The 15,844-nt window shown below is 33.5% G+C and overlaps 1 long non-coding RNA gene across 1 annotated transcript; it reads right to left on the bottom strand.

The window, feature by feature from the left end:
• Nucleotides 1-9,213: 9,213 nt before the first annotated feature.
• Nucleotides 9,214-15,221, bottom strand: LOC145266543 (uncharacterized). Its single transcript, XR_013864741.1, has 2 exons — nt 14,250-15,221; nt 9,214-14,218 (listed from the first exon to the last, which is right to left on the bottom strand). It is a non-coding gene; the product is annotated as an uncharacterized LOC145266543 (long non-coding RNA).
• Between the last annotated feature and the right edge of the window lie 623 nt (nt 15,222-15,844).

Below are 15,844 nucleotides of genomic sequence, written 5' to 3'. Positions count from 1 at the left end.
CTACACAGTAGAAATCCTTAGATGTAGGAAGGCCTTCTACCTTTTACTCTAATAGCTTCTTCCCCAGAACTGCAGAACTTTGGAATTCTCTTCCGGTTTCCTGCTTCCCCAACTGTACTGACATGCAGAAGTTCAAGTGTAATGTGAACAGACATTTTGCTGCTAAACTCCCTACATAGTACCCCTGGAACTTAGGTCCCTGATGGTAGCCCCCTACATCAAAGTGACAATATGTCTTGTTTGGGAGAAAAATTTTAAAATAAATAAATAAATCATCCCGTAAGCATATGATCTAAATCCATTTGTATATAAAAAATGCAAAAATGTTTAACCTAAAATATTTAATTAGCATATATGCAAAAATAAACAAATATAGTCGACTTATGCAAGGCTAAAGTCAACTTTTTAAAAAGAATTTTGACCCCTTAGCAGCTATTTTACTCGCTAAAAACCAAATCAAAAGTGTTCTAAAGGTCCAAATGCCCTATATATCAAGTTTCCAGTTTGGAAACCAAAAATTCAGAGAGGAGTTTGTTAGAGATTTTTTCCTACTCACACAGGCAAGGTCACATGTTAGTAAATGATACACAATTATGCACGATATAGAAAATATGCATAAATAGAATTGAGCAAAATAGTTAAATGAAACCAATCTTCTAATGAGGAACCATAAAAATGAATAATTAAGGTTCATTCTTTAAAGGAATATGCAAATTCATTAACCATTGTGTAGTCACTCGCATATTCATAACTGAGTATATTAAGAAGTTCATTTTAATAACTTCTAAACAGAAAATTAGTAGGCTTTTTAATATCAATGTCAGAGCGAGAAAAAACTCAACTTTTTAGGTATGTATATATTCGAATCTGTTTAAATTTTTATGTAAAATTTTTTTTTTGTCTTTTTTTTATAGATGCTATAAAAAAAACAACTTTTTTTAAAAAATAAATATTAGACGACTTGTTAATATTTAAAAGAAAAATTAATATTAAATAAAAAGAATTTTTAATGTTAAAAAAAAACTTTGGTGCTTGTGATTTCAAAAACTGCATTTTAAGTAAAAGACACAATTACATATTTACATATGATGTCGAAATTAGTAAAAATTACAAACAAAAGGATTCATTAAAAGTTCTGCTAGAGCTAATTTCTACATAAAAAAATAAAATAAAATTATTACTGGTCCGCCATTTTCTAATTTGAAATGGTGGATTGATTATTTTGTCAAAATCGGTACTTGTACAGTGTAATCAAGACATTAAAAAAATAAAAATATCGAAAAAAAAAAAAAAAGGTTATATTGCACGTATCCGTTATGGAATGAAGTTATGCAAAAAAAAAAAAAATTCACTTAATTTCATCAAGTAGTTTTTGTTTTACAGCGAAAAAGCAATTTGTTATGATACCGAGCAAAAGGTTAAATTTTTAGGAAGAAAAGCTAGTATTAAAGATGGGGAGGGAGTGTCGGCACTTTAACTGGAGTTATCTCCCCGTGACGTTTCTAAACTCCAAACAAAAATTAAGAAAAAATCCAAGATATCTGCCTTCAACACGCTCTTCTAAAAACGTGTTTTTCCGCTGTAAAAAAAAAAAAAAATACTCGATCAAATTAAGTGAGATTTTTTCCCGGAGATCTTCAGTTCAAAACGGATACATACAATATAATCTTTTTTCGATATTTTCATTTTTTAATGTCTTGATTAAACTGTACAAGTACCTCAAAATCATAGATTGCAGTTACCTCCCTTTGATTTCAAGTTTTCAACATATCAAATACGAAAAAATCTTTATAATTCAATGAATTTTATTTTTATTTGTAATTATTTTTCTATTCTATCATTTTTTCATAATCTTTGGAATTTTTTACTAATTTCGATATAACATGTAAGTACGTAAATAGTGTTTTTACTTAAAGTGCGTTTTAAAAAAAAAAAAATTGAATTATACTACACAAGCACTAAAAAAAAATAACACATAATTTATATATTAAAAAAACATAAAAACTTATATCAGGAACACATCAAGGAACACAAACCCTAATACAAAAACTTATATTAAAATGAAATCCCCCCCTACCAAACCAATTGTAAGAGTTTTTGAAATGGTAAAAGTACAAAATAGTTAACACGTAATAATTTGTAAAATCAAGCAAAATGGCAGCACCCTTCTATTTTAAAATGCACAAACGATTTGTAAGATTGTTTGTAAATGGTAAAACTCTTACAAATATGGATGCCCCCCCCCCCTGCGCTCTGAGCAAGTACCCCCCCGCCCCCATCTCCGACAATGGAAGGAAATGATTAATCAGCAAAGCAAAAGTATAGAAATTTAGGTTAGTGAGGAGGAGGAGGGGTTATCGAGGTCTTTGAACAAGATGTTCAGTGGTCAGTTTCTAAATAGTTAGCTGGGAGTGGCTGATAGGGCAATTGCTGAAGTTATCAGTTTCTAGCAATTAGCTGTGCCAGTGACTAAGACAAAAGATCGGATATAGGATTTCCGATTTTGAGTTAATGAATTTAGGAGCCAGAGTTAGTTTTATAAGGACAGTTTTCAGTTCGGGATAGTTAACAACAGTTAGTAGCTCGGAGGTCCGCCCAAGAGAGAGATTAAAATTGGTCGGGCAGACTGGGTTGAGAAGATAATCTGAAGACTTGATGCAAACGGACAATGTGGGTGGGTGGGTGGGGTCTTTTCTATACTATGGGACAATATCGCGCACACACACATACACAGCTTAACCGAGTTATATATCAACGTGTCTTGTGTAGTTTTTATAGTGCAGCTATGAAGGTGATTATTGGCTACATCTTTTGAACACATTAAAACTGCAGGTTCAGTAAAGAATTTTATATAATCTAGTCGGGGGGGGGGCTTTACCTGTGACTAAAATACGCTTAAATATGATATTTTAATTTGTCCTGATTTCGTATATATTATTATATAGTCATGATTTCAAAGGTAAAAAAAAATGCATTTGGGTGCCATCAGCTAGAACCAAAAGCAAAACTGTAGCATTCAAAGCTGGTGACGTTACCACTGGTCCAACGTGACACGTAGATGAACTGATTAAAAATTCGAAATTCAAAATAAACTAAGATGAATGTACAAAATATATAACGACTTCTTCAATTTTGACCCCTTAAAAACAATTTTAACTGGCTAAAGCCCCATAAAAGAACGGCCCATAAAACATCCAATCATTTGAGGCCCCTAGTGTCTCTCTGCGGCTTTTAGTTTCGGAGGAGATAGAGTTTGAAAATATGAAGACAAACAGACAGACATATAGCCTTTTATATATTAGATTGTGTTATTTGAATTATGAGTTCTTGAGTGTTAACTATTCTGTACTTTTATTAACCGAATTGTTTAAAATATCCATGTTTTGCGTTAAATAACTCAAAAGGAGATGCTAACATCAAAGGAAAAGTTTATGTACGCAGTGTGAAGATGTATGGAAGTGAAAGCTAGCCGGTCAGAGTTGAGGACATGCGTTGCATGGACAGAAATGATACAATAGGTGCATAATGTGAGTCTTCATTCTGATGACATCAAAGGAAGATAAAATCAGAACAGCATGTGCAAAACAGGAGACCATGTTGGTATGGTCACGTTGAAAGAACGAATGGGAGTTCTTAAGTTAGATGTAGATGTTGCATTTCTTCTAATGAGACAAAACTACCTACGGGTCGTCTTGTACTGGATCGAGTGGAGACCATGACTTGGCGCTAGGGTGAAAAATTACTCGAAAAGTAATTTTTAATTCTGCTTGATTTTTTTACGATTATTTTGTCAAAATCATAGACTGCAGTCCCTTGGATTTTTATTGACTTATTCTCTTCAAATAACAAATACGTTCAAATCTATAAATTTTATTTAATTATACCTATTTACTATGCCTCACCACAGGACAGAGTTAGACACGGTTTTTAACGTGGAGAAAAGGTACAAAAATAAAAATTGTTTCAGTCGTGAAGGATTTCTCCTCCACCGAAAGAGAACAAGAAATAGAAGTGCAGCATCTGAAGAACAGATACTACACTTTGATCTTGACCAAAATCATACTGCAGTTACTTCCCTTACATTTTTATTGACGTCTTGTTTTCGACATAACAAATACGATAAAAGTCTATAAATTCCGCTAATCTGGAAGGATAGCAGGTTTTCGAATTTGCCGTGCCCAATGATGATGCATGGAAGTGAAATCTAACCAGTGAGGGTTGAGGACATGCGTTGCATGGAGAGAAATGATATGGATGTGGAAAGTAATTATTTACTTCCCTCCCACCGCAGGAGGATGTAACGCAACATTTCTATCCCATCGTGGTTAATGACCAGAAGAAGGCCAGAGGATAAGTTGGCCAAAATGTGTTAAGAAACTAAGAACTACGGAGATAAGGATAAGTTTATAAAAAGTAAATACTCAACGCTGATTTGTTTGATACTGGATTTGAAATTGGAGGAGTGCTCTCGTGTGGCTAGACATAGGACAGTTGAGGTAACAGGGTTAGTTGACGGGAAAAGCTCTAGAAAAACATGAAGTGATGAATTGCAGTCTAGCCAGTGAGGGTTGAGGACATGCGTTGCATGGAGAGAAATGGTATGAGAACGAGTCAATGGATGTGTAGTGTGTCTCTTAAAGACAGATTTAGATCTGATGACCTGAGAGGAATGTTGAGTCTGGACTTTATAGGGTGATGTGTGACAGAGACTAGATAGTATGGCCATGTTGAAAGAATGGGTGATAGTTCTTGGGTTAGTAGATGTAGCACAGTGGAGATAGCAGGGTCAGTTCACAGGAGCAGGCCAAGGAAAACATGGGGGACAAATAAAGACTTGGTCAAGGATAGGCTAGTTTAGTTTAGACTAGTTTCTAAAAGCCGTCAAACCCATCTTAGTATGTAAAACGGATGTTACGCTGAATATGATGATGATGATGATGATGATAAAAAACTTTTAAATTTTATTAGAAGGAATGATGGAAGAAAAAAACTGATTCTTGTTTTACGTTTCTGACAAAAAATATTCCACAATAATCTTATATAAATAGACACATCGAAAGAATGAGTGAGAGTTATTGGGTGTAGTAGATGCAGAACAGTTGAGATAGCAGGGTCGGTTGGCAAGGGAAGGTCAAGGAAAATATTGAAAAGAAGTGATGAATATAGACCCGCAGGAAAGAGGGATAAATAAAGTCCTGGCCAGATATAACTTATTAGCTTGGAAGTCAATGTCTAAAAGTCGTCAAACACATATCAGCATGTAAAACAGACATTAAACCAAACACGATGACGAAAAGTGTGAATGAGATAACTTGACTGAGCAGATGTGGGACAGTTGAGGTAGCAAGGTTAGTTGGTAGGAGAAGGCTGATAAAAATATGAGAGGAACTGATAAAGAAAGACTGGAGAGAAAGAAGGATAAATAAATACCTGGACAGAGATAGGTTAACGTGAAAGTCAATTTCTACAAGCCGTCCAACACATGCGAGCTTGTTAAACGGACGTTAAACCTAGCATGATGACAAAAGAATGGATGAGAGCGTCTGATTTAATAGACGTAGGACATTTGAGTTAGCAAGGACAGTTGGCAGGCGAAGACCAAGGAAAGTATGAGAGGAACTGATAAGGATTGACTTGGGAGAAAAAAGGATAAATAAATACCTGGGCAGAGATAGGCTGCTTTGGAAGTCAGTTTCTGAGAGTCGTCCAACACATCCCCAGCGGCCCAGCATGTAAAATGGTCGTCAAATTGAATTTGAGAATAAACTAAAGCGAATCCTTAATTAAAAAAACTCTAAATTCGAATTCTTTGCACTGTTTATTTATTTATTTTTTTTCAAAATCTAATTCTTTGAACTGTTTAAATCGAATTTCCATTACTAATGATTACTTTATTGTCCAATTGAATTGCCTACTGTACACTCTTTAATCCTTATCCTCGGGTGGCCTCTTGGCCTTGATAAGTGTTGATGCTTTAGGTGTATCAGAATTTTTGTAGGAATTTTTGACACCCCTAACACGAAACTGCGAATAAAATATGAAAAAAAAAAAAAAAACTCGTAATTTCTCTTTGAAAAGTGGGGTGTTTATTTTCTTTATGGATTATACTTACAAAATAAACAGTAATGAAATTAATTGAATTTTACGAACTCAGTATTTTTCAATTTTTAAACGTTAAAAATCTATCAAAGTTTTTCTATTGATTCAATTTTTACGATATTTTCAGGGTCAATGTGAAATTTTATGCTCTTTCCAACAAACCGAATATAATATTTTAGACAAACGTTTTTTTTTTTTAATTCACGCCTCCCCCCCCCCCCATTTTCAAGTGTCTATTAAAAAGTAAATTAATTTACTCGCCAAAGTTTTATATATCACAAATTGAAGATAAAAGATCAATAAATAATATATTCAAATTTAAAACAAAAAAAGTAGTGTTTTTTAGAAATTTACCTGTAAAGTCTGAAGTTTAAAACCTTTTTTTTTTTTAAACCACGTTGTTTGTTTTTGTTTTGTTTTGTTTTTTTTTAATGAAACCTTGCTCCTTTAATTGAAAAAAAAAAAAAAAAAATTAGGGCTTGAATTACATTTTTCGAGGAGTTATAAGCTTGGAAAATGGGGTGGAATTATTCAATGTTTTTCACGGAATTTCTGACACACCTAGTGATACTTTTTGTACAAAAAAAAAAAAGCATTTAGATATCAAAGTATTCAAAAACGCTGACTGGTGACGTCACTGAAGTTGTAAGATTACAATAGTTTTAGCCGTGTTCAATTAAATTGAATGAGTCCAACGTCAGTTTAAAAAATTACAAAAAAAAAAATCTGAGTTTTAAATATTTTCAGAAATCTAATGAAAAATAGAGCATTCAAAACGTGCAGACCCCCCCCCCTCATGTACACGATACGACTTGATTGGATAATTGAAAAAAATTAAAGGGAGGTAATCCATTTTATATAAGAGTTGATTCCCTTGCACCAAATTCGATCAACTTGTCTTTATAACAAACTTTTAGTTTAAAGCGTCAATTACTTACGATGATATAAATTTCGCCATTAAGCCGTCAAAAAAAAAAGAAAAGAAAAAAAGTGAAGTATGCATGGTACCCCCTGAGTACACAGTGAACGAGGCATAAAAAAATGACTAAGTTCAGCATTTGCCGCCCCCAACCGCTCATTTAGCCCCAAAAGTCCCCAAGGGGCCGTCAAATCCTGGTGAAAGTGAACAAACGGTGCAGTTTTAGGCCTTAACATATGTAAATTTGAGTTCTGCACCATGCAATAAAAAGAAATGACGAAGCCCATCATTTGCCCCCCCCCCCGCCCATTTAGTCCCAAAAGTCCCCCAGGCCTTAATATATTTAAATTTGAGTTCAGCTTCAGCAGTCAGCACCATGCAAAACTGCAAAATAGACATAGACAGAAAATTTTGGACAAATATGGTAAAATGGAGTGTTTTTGTTGTCTTGTGTTAAAAGAGCCCCTGGAGCAGCACACCCAAGAGTTATTGCGAAGTATAGACAAACAAAATTATATAGAAATAAGTTAGTTACAAGTTTTCAGAACGTTTTATAAAAATCCAAGGAATCAATTTTTTATAAGTACAAAAGTGTCAATTTTAACACAAAAGAGTTCCCCCGGAAAATCCGTTCTGTTACTTTTTTTTTTTTGTGTGGCCTTTCTACACTATCAGAACAAAATTTCTGAAATCGTAATATTGAATTTCACATGAAAACAATGGTATTTACTTATTCCTCGTATTTTAAAGATGATTACGAAAATCGATGAGGTAGAAAATTATTTATTAAAGAAAATAGAATTTGAAGAAAACGATCGTATTTGCTTATGTAAGACACGATTTAATTCAAAAATGTAATTTCCGTTTCGATTAAAACAATATGGACGCAATTTTTCCATTACTAACACGATTAAAGGTGTGTTGTTTTTTTTTAATAATTCAGTGCATAATTTGAAAGCTAACATTGTAATTTATTAGAATTTACAAAAAAAAAAAAAAAAAAAATCAGTAGAAACCATTGTCTTTATCTGAAAAGTCCATTTATCGACTACAAAATTTCGTTCTGACAGTGTAGAATCACCGATTGTGTTTGTATCTATTAAGTAATTATACGTGTTAACTTATGTAGAAAGATCGGTAAATTTATACAAATACCGTGACAGCGAATTATTAATAATAACCCTAACCCTAACCCAGTTTTCAGATTCGTGTTCAGCACACCGAAACGTAACAGAATACTACGTCTGTTTTTACTAATTCGCTGTCACGGTGTTTGTATAATAATACCGAAAGATCATGGCAGTCTTGCAGTTAAGTCGGCAAAGTTCGACAACTCTTGAAGGGTCACATCAGTATTTTACACCGTCAAATCACGAATATTACAAATTATTAGTTTTAAAATAAAAATTATTAAAGTTTAATTTTTAAAAAATGTTTAATTTTCAAAATTGTTTCATTTTGTATATATAAATTTATATTTTGTTACGTGGTTCATTATTTCAGATTTTATTTTGTTTTTCTGTTAAGACAATAATACACTTTTGTGATAAATAGGACAGGAGAACTGAGTAAGCTTAAAGTAAGCTTTATTTCACTAAGAACAACGCGGAGAAGCGAGTCCACGTGTTCTCCATTTCATACATAGGATAAAAACTAAAGGGAAGTAATTCGCTTCCGGAAGGCATAGAAGAGGGTTCTTCTTTTGTCAGCACAACCTTCTAAAACTTGTTTTATTTTTCTGTTAGATAAATAGTTATGAATATATAAAAATGTATATTTTGTTCGTTTACTTTATTTAATCAAGTGCTTACTTCTAATATTAAAATATTTTTTTTATATTAATTACATATTTTTTTAAAAATTATTTTAAAAATAATAATTTGTAATATTCGTGATTTGACGGCGTAAAATACTGTGACCCTTCTAGAGTTGTCGAACTTTGCCGGGACTTAACAGCAAGCCTGCCAAGATCATAATATTGCGTATAATATTGCGTACTTCTGTAATATATGCATGTTAAATGTAGTTTTGTGGTGTTTCCGTTGATATTTCCGTGCTCTCCAAATACTAGTAGCTGCCGCTTATTCAAATTGGCCGAAATTTTTATATTGTACCTACTTGTCACGGAATGAAAATTGCATATTCCAAAAATCACAAAAAATGATCAAGGAGTTTTTTAAAAAAATAAATTTGCCTTTTGTTTTTATTTTTTTTAATTTTTTGATAAGTGACAGATGAAACTATACTTCTCTAAGGAACATAGTAAAGGGAGGTCATCATTGGTTATTTTGGCAGTTTCTAGGTGCATATAGGTTATTTGCCCTTGTTCACCGATTCGTTGATCTCACTTTTTTACCCGCATCGAAACAAGGTAAAATTTTATTTTCTTGAATGATGACGATGATGATGAAGAAAAAAACCCTACTTGATCAAATTACGTGATTTTTAATTTTCGTCCCCTGACTGGTACGCACATCATATTGACATTTCTGTATTTTCTTAAATTTCAAATGCCCCCATGAGTGCCAATTTGAATAAGCACCTAAATGTTTTTTTTTTTTGTTTTTTTTTTTTGTATTTAAGGAACTGTTTTCAGCTTTGAACTCTTCATAAATTAAAAATGATTTTTTTTATTTTGTTTAAAAAAAAAAAAAAAAGTAAAATTTTGACCAATGTTTTATTTATTTATTTATTCATTTATTTTCCACTGAATATTTTATATTTTATTACAAGATTTAAATACTTTTTCTTTCGGATTTGAAACTATTTTTTACCTTTTTCTTGTTCCTTCAAATATCATCTCCCTACCTCACCCTCACTAAATTCTTTATTCTGTTGTACTGCATTCGACTTACAAAATAATAGGTGCTTGTGTTGAGATAGTGACGAGAGATTTTTTTAAGCAAAAAAAAAAAAAAAAAAAAAAATTACGTACATAATTATCATGTCAAAAATAGTAAAATATCCAAAAATTACGAAAATCCGTGAGTAGAACAACTACTATTGTGTTTTTAGTAAAATAATATTTATTGCTTTGCAAGTATTAAAGTAATCTAAAATATTCGTTCCGAGTTATGTCCCCTGTGTGTAAACTATTCATTCTGAAAAAAATTACTTTTAACTATAAATAACTTTCTACTCCATAAATTTGCGAATTTTTTTGATATATCGCTATTTTCGGCATGACAGTTAAGTACGGGATATTTTTTGCTGAAAACGACATGTTTTTTTGTTGTTTTTTAACTGATTTGTCGACTTCATCTTTACAAGCACGAAATAATAATTTAAAAAAAAAAAATGGTTTTCTTTCGGATTTTAAATCAATATTTTTTTGTCACCTCCAAAATTTAATTTCTTTCTTGTTTTAATTTAAATCCTTTTTTATTGTATTCGACATATATAAAAAAAATATGGGATAATCTTAAAAGAAAATAAGAGAAAATGACACACTTTTTTTTTTTTTCACTGTTCAGAATTCTAGAAATTGGATATTAAAAATATATTTAAAAAATTTGTGTTTGTCTTTCTCGTATGAAACTGATCTTCCATTTATTTTTACTATTTTGCAATTTTCCGACATTTTTTTTTTTTTTAAAGGTGGTTAAATGGATAAATAAAAATTTGGAAAAACAAAATCAATAAAAGGGAAACAACTCATTTTATAAATTAGAGTTACTTCCCTTGAAGCCAAATTCATTAACATTTTTAATAACAAACTAGTATTTTACAATTCAAAGGCATATTTTATTTTATTCTATTTAGCATGATTTGTCAGAAATTGGAAAATATTGCCTTAGTGATAGAAGTAATTTTCATAACTGTATTTAGTGTGAGAAATTCTACAATTATAAGCAAGCTCCTTGTTGGCTGATTTGGCTGCCCACTCTCTTTGTTTACACCAATCAGATTGGTCGATGTTTTAACCGGCAGCGATGAGATGAGCTTGGCGGGTTTTTCAATGTCTTTTCTCTTTACAGACAGTTCCAGAAAAAAAAAAAAACAGCCGAACGAGAAGGATGGAACTCAACTCTCTCTGGATATGAGGCATTTTGACTCCTCTAATTTTCTGTCTCTTTTAGACTTTATTTTAAAGCCTCAATGATTAAGCTAAGTTATTATTGTTGCATAGCAGGGGTATATATTTAAAGAAGACACAGAGTTCATATTGAGGCACATATATAATGGGACTCGTATAATACAGACATAACGATAGTGATGATGAGGGAGAGAAGACATTTATACATAGTACAGGTCTTTTAACACATATTAGAGGAGAGGGAGATGCTTCACTTATGATGATGGGGGCGGGGACACATAATCTTCAAAAGGTTACAAAATGTTCATTATAACATTACCTTTCATTTGTGATGAAGGATGTGACACAAGACAACAATTACAACACAATGATGACTTCTTTATTCATCTTATCGACAGGTCGATTGACGTCAGCAATTCAAATTTGGATCTACATAGTCTAAATGTTCTCCCTTTGCTTCCGAGGGATTAACTGACAAACTCTCCGGCTCTCTTGCTGACTGACTTCTCCCTGACTAAAATCCGAACCCATAATATGAAGAAATGTCCTTTGTCTATAACGTCAGAAGTGTTTTTTTTCAAACACAACCAATTTCACGTGGCTTTACATATGTTTGTCCAAAACACTTTTGACAAACAAAAGAATCCTCAATTCTAATCTAATCTATTTTTAAACAATATGATTAAATTTGCATTGTTCATTCTTTTACTGACATATTTAATATTCAGATTTCTAAAAGAATTAACAATAGACTTAATTTCTAACATTCCATTTCTTAACTTTGCCGACAGAGTTCGATTCTAGGCTTATCCTTATCTCATTTTTACTTATCTAGTATTCTTCTTATTTACATGGAAAGGGGACAGCCCTTTTCTATGTAGCATTATTATTATTATATTAACATTATTATTATTATTATATTATTAACATTATTGTATATGTTCAGTTAATAATGATTATTATTGTATATGTTTAGTTAATAATGATTACTGTATATGTTTAGTTAATAATGAAGTCTCATTTTAACAATTAATAAACAACTTTATTTGTTATCTTCATTAGTGGCGTTTGTAGATAAAAGAAAGACGGATTAGTAGGTTGAAGTGTTCTTGTGTGAAAATAGAATTAATATCATGCCGGCTTGTTGAAGAAGAGAACAGTTCAGTCCACACGTGTTTATAGCTAGTAGTCGACGGGGCAAAGGAAACAGATTAAAAGAAAAAGTGTGTTGACGTGTTGGCGTAAGTTGTATGTTCTTTAGCATGACAAAGAATGTTCGTTTGGGTAGTCCTGTAGAATGATAAAGTTTGTGTGGGTACAGCATGTGGAAATGAATGGTAGTTTGAAGAGAGCCATAGCTAGCTCGTAGTACTCACGTTCTGGCTGGGGCCTAAGCCCAGGCAAACTCTGCTCCCTGAAGACTCAGGCGATATGTGCTTCTGGGCAAAGCAATGAGAAAGAGATTAAAGGCTCGTGATTTCGCCTTTTATATACCCGGTCACGTGATTGAGAGCTGGCTTGTGATTGGATAAGCCAGGGAGAAATGGATTTTAAATCTCAAAGTTGTGAGAAGTAGCTCCTGCCTGTGTTGTAGCGGATGTCAGCTGCTACATATATATCCTGGAGACTTTTTTAAAGGTCAGAATTATCGACCTGTCATTAATGACTTTTCCTTCAAATGAACATTATGAACTTCTGTAATGTCGACTCCAGTTAGGAAATGAATCTTTTCATCAGAACGTATCATACCAACCCCTTCAAACGGCTGTATTTAATCTAAACTTCGAACAGTGCTGTACCCAAATACCAGTTCCTGATGAAGATAAAAGAACTATTACCTTTCGGGGTTGTAACCGGCTCTATTCAGAGGCAAAATAGACATTTCCTTTTTTTTGCAACGAAAAACGAATAAAATTTGTGTCGAATTTTAGAGGTATTCTTTGTTGTAATTGTGATGTTAATTTTTTTGCCACTCTCTTGCAGCAAACAACAGGTGAGATAAAATATCTCACATTAAGTAATTGAGCAATTTGGTTAACAATCAAGAAATTCTTAACAAAACAGAAACATATCAAACACAGTAGAATTTTATTATTTGCCGACCTGTATACATTTAATGTTCTGAAATTGTTTTCATTTTATTTCAGCATTTATTTATTGGTTTATTTATTTTTGCCCCTTTTCACCTCAAACAAGGCATCATGTCATTCGGACGTAAGAGGTAGCTATTTGAGATCATGTCTTAACAGGGGGTAGTGGGGAGTTGAGCAATGAGATGTCTCATTACATTTAAACTTCTGCAGGTTAGTACAATCAGGGAAGCAGGAAATAAGGAGGGAATTCCAAAGTCTAGCAGTCAGAGGAAAGAAATTACTAGAGTAGAAGACTTCAACATTTAGGGACCTCAGCAGTGAAGGGATAGGATTTTGCTGCTTGTTGGGTTAGTTGGGAGTATGCACATCGAGGGGGCACAAGTGGGACGAGTTCATCAGAGCACACTCCGTTAAAGTACTCGTAAAACAAGCGCACAGATACAACATTGCGATGATGAGACAGAAGTTGGAATTTTGCAGATAGTGCAGAATCTATTAGACTTGGGACTTTTTTGGATCCTGTCTAAGAGTGAGAGACTAGTGGTAGATGAACCAGTACAGATGCAGCAACAATACTTTATGCATGGGCGAATGGTGCCCTGGTAAAAGATATAGGATACTCTCAGGTGTGAGTAATTTTCTAGCATGGTAGAGGGAGCCTACTTTCTTTGCAATAGCCTTCGCAATGACCTCGATGTATTTGTTCCATTTCATGTTGCCTGCGAATGTTAAGTTGAGGAGTTTAAAGGATGAACTCTCAGATAGGGTGGTATTTGTCGTCGCAATCGGTGGTTGAGAATGTTTCTGTAGTCGTTAAAGGAAAGCAGTTAAATCTTAGTAGCATTAAATGTTATCATCCATTTACGTTCCCCTTCCACTACTGACTGAAGGTCATTTTCTAGGGTTTCTTCCACTGCCTTTTATATGTGTGTCTTTGTTTTTTCCATCGGGTCTATTATAGAGTGCGATGTTGTCAGCAAATATACCCATTTCGGATACAACTTTATCGGGGAGCTTGTTTATGAATATCCGTAACAATAAAAGTTCAAGGATTGACCCCCTAGAGCACACCTAACCCTAACCCTAACCCCCTAGAGCACACCTGCATTAATACCATGTTCTTTAGACTTACAGCCATCGAAGACAACTTGGATTTTTCTCTTGTAAGAAAGTGTCTGATTATGTTACGCCTTTATCCAAAAATGCCATATGATTTGATTTTTATGAGAATCCCTTCATGTCAGACATTGTTAAAGGTTCTGAATATACCAAGGGCTACTGCCCTAGCTTCCTCTGCATTAACCTGTGCATGATATATGCGTCCAGAGATGACACTTAAAATATCCACAGTAGAACGGGCTTTCCTGAATCCATACAAAAATTCCTTGAGTAGAACAACTGCTACTGTGTTTTTATCACAAACAAGTGAAGCATGCATGGTCCCCCGTGAATGCTCAGTGAATGAGGCATAAAAAAAATGACTAAGTTCAGCATTTGCCCCCCCCCCCCACCACATTTAGTCCCAAAAGTCCTCCCTCCAAAAAAAGAAATGACAAAGTCCATCATTTGCTCCTACCCCACCCCATTTAGCCCCAAAATTCTCCAAAGCCTTAACATATTTAAATTTGAATTTAGCACCATGCAAAACTGCTAAATAGACATACACAGAAAATTTTGGACAAATATGGTAAAATAGTCCCGAAAATGGAGTGTTTTTATTAGCCCTAAAAGAACCCCTGGGGCACACCCAAGAGTTATTGCGGAGTATAGACAAACAAAATTATATAGAAATCAGTTAGTTACAACTTTTCAGAAAGTTTTATAAAAATCCAAGGCATCCATTTTTTTTTTTTTTTTTTTTTTTTATAAGCGTAAAAGTGTCAATTTTAGCCATTTTAAACCCGAAAGCCACCTTTGATTTGGAGTTTTCCCAGAAAATCTGTTCTGTTACTTTTTTACTCCTATCATGTTTAATGTTTGTGCAAAATTTCAAAAAATTCCAAAAATGAGAAAAGTGCAGACAGACAAACGGACGAACGGACAAGGGTGAATTTACAGATCCACCCTCCTTTTGTGGGGGGGGGGGGGCCAATAAAAACCTATTGTTATAGACAACAAATATTACAAGTATTGAAGTAATCTAAAGTATTCGTTCCGAGTTATGTCCCCTGTGTATAGAATCTTCACTGTCTACTTTATAAAGTCTAAGAAAAATGCTTAGTCAGAAAGAAGCTTAGCACTTACAAGATGCTTGACTGATTAATGTCTCAAAGATTTCAGTGAAAAGTTGGTTGGGGCGCTGATAATTAAGAGGGTGAGTTCTTTCACCCAAATTCTTGAATACTGGCACAACGGAAGGAATGTTCCAGCTGTCAGGGAAGCTAGACTCGGCTAAGCATTTGTTGAAGAGTTTAGAGAGGACAGAGGCCAGCTTGGTGGAGCATTTAATTAGTATAGCAGGAGTGAAATCAGAGTTATGTAGGGTTTTTTTTTTTTTATATCATGGACATCAGAAGGGATGATTTTCAGATTAATGAGTATGGCTTCTGTCCATAAAGGGAAATTTGAGAGGAATGGTTTGTGGGGTGGAGTTGGAGGTGAACCACTGGACTAACAGTTTATTTTATACAAGGGGCTTTCTTAAAATAAAGCTTCCTATTTTACATTCCGCCTGAATGGATCATAGGGGATTGCACC

This window comes from Euprymna scolopes, chromosome 41, assembly GCF_053919585.1.
Source record: "Euprymna scolopes isolate OS-2025 chromosome 41, ASM5391958v1, whole genome shotgun sequence".
NCBI lineage: Eukaryota > Metazoa > Mollusca > Cephalopoda > Sepiida > Sepiolidae > Euprymna > Euprymna scolopes.
The sequence above is the reverse complement of the archived record's forward strand: the minus strand, read 5'-3'. Positions and strand labels throughout refer to the sequence as shown.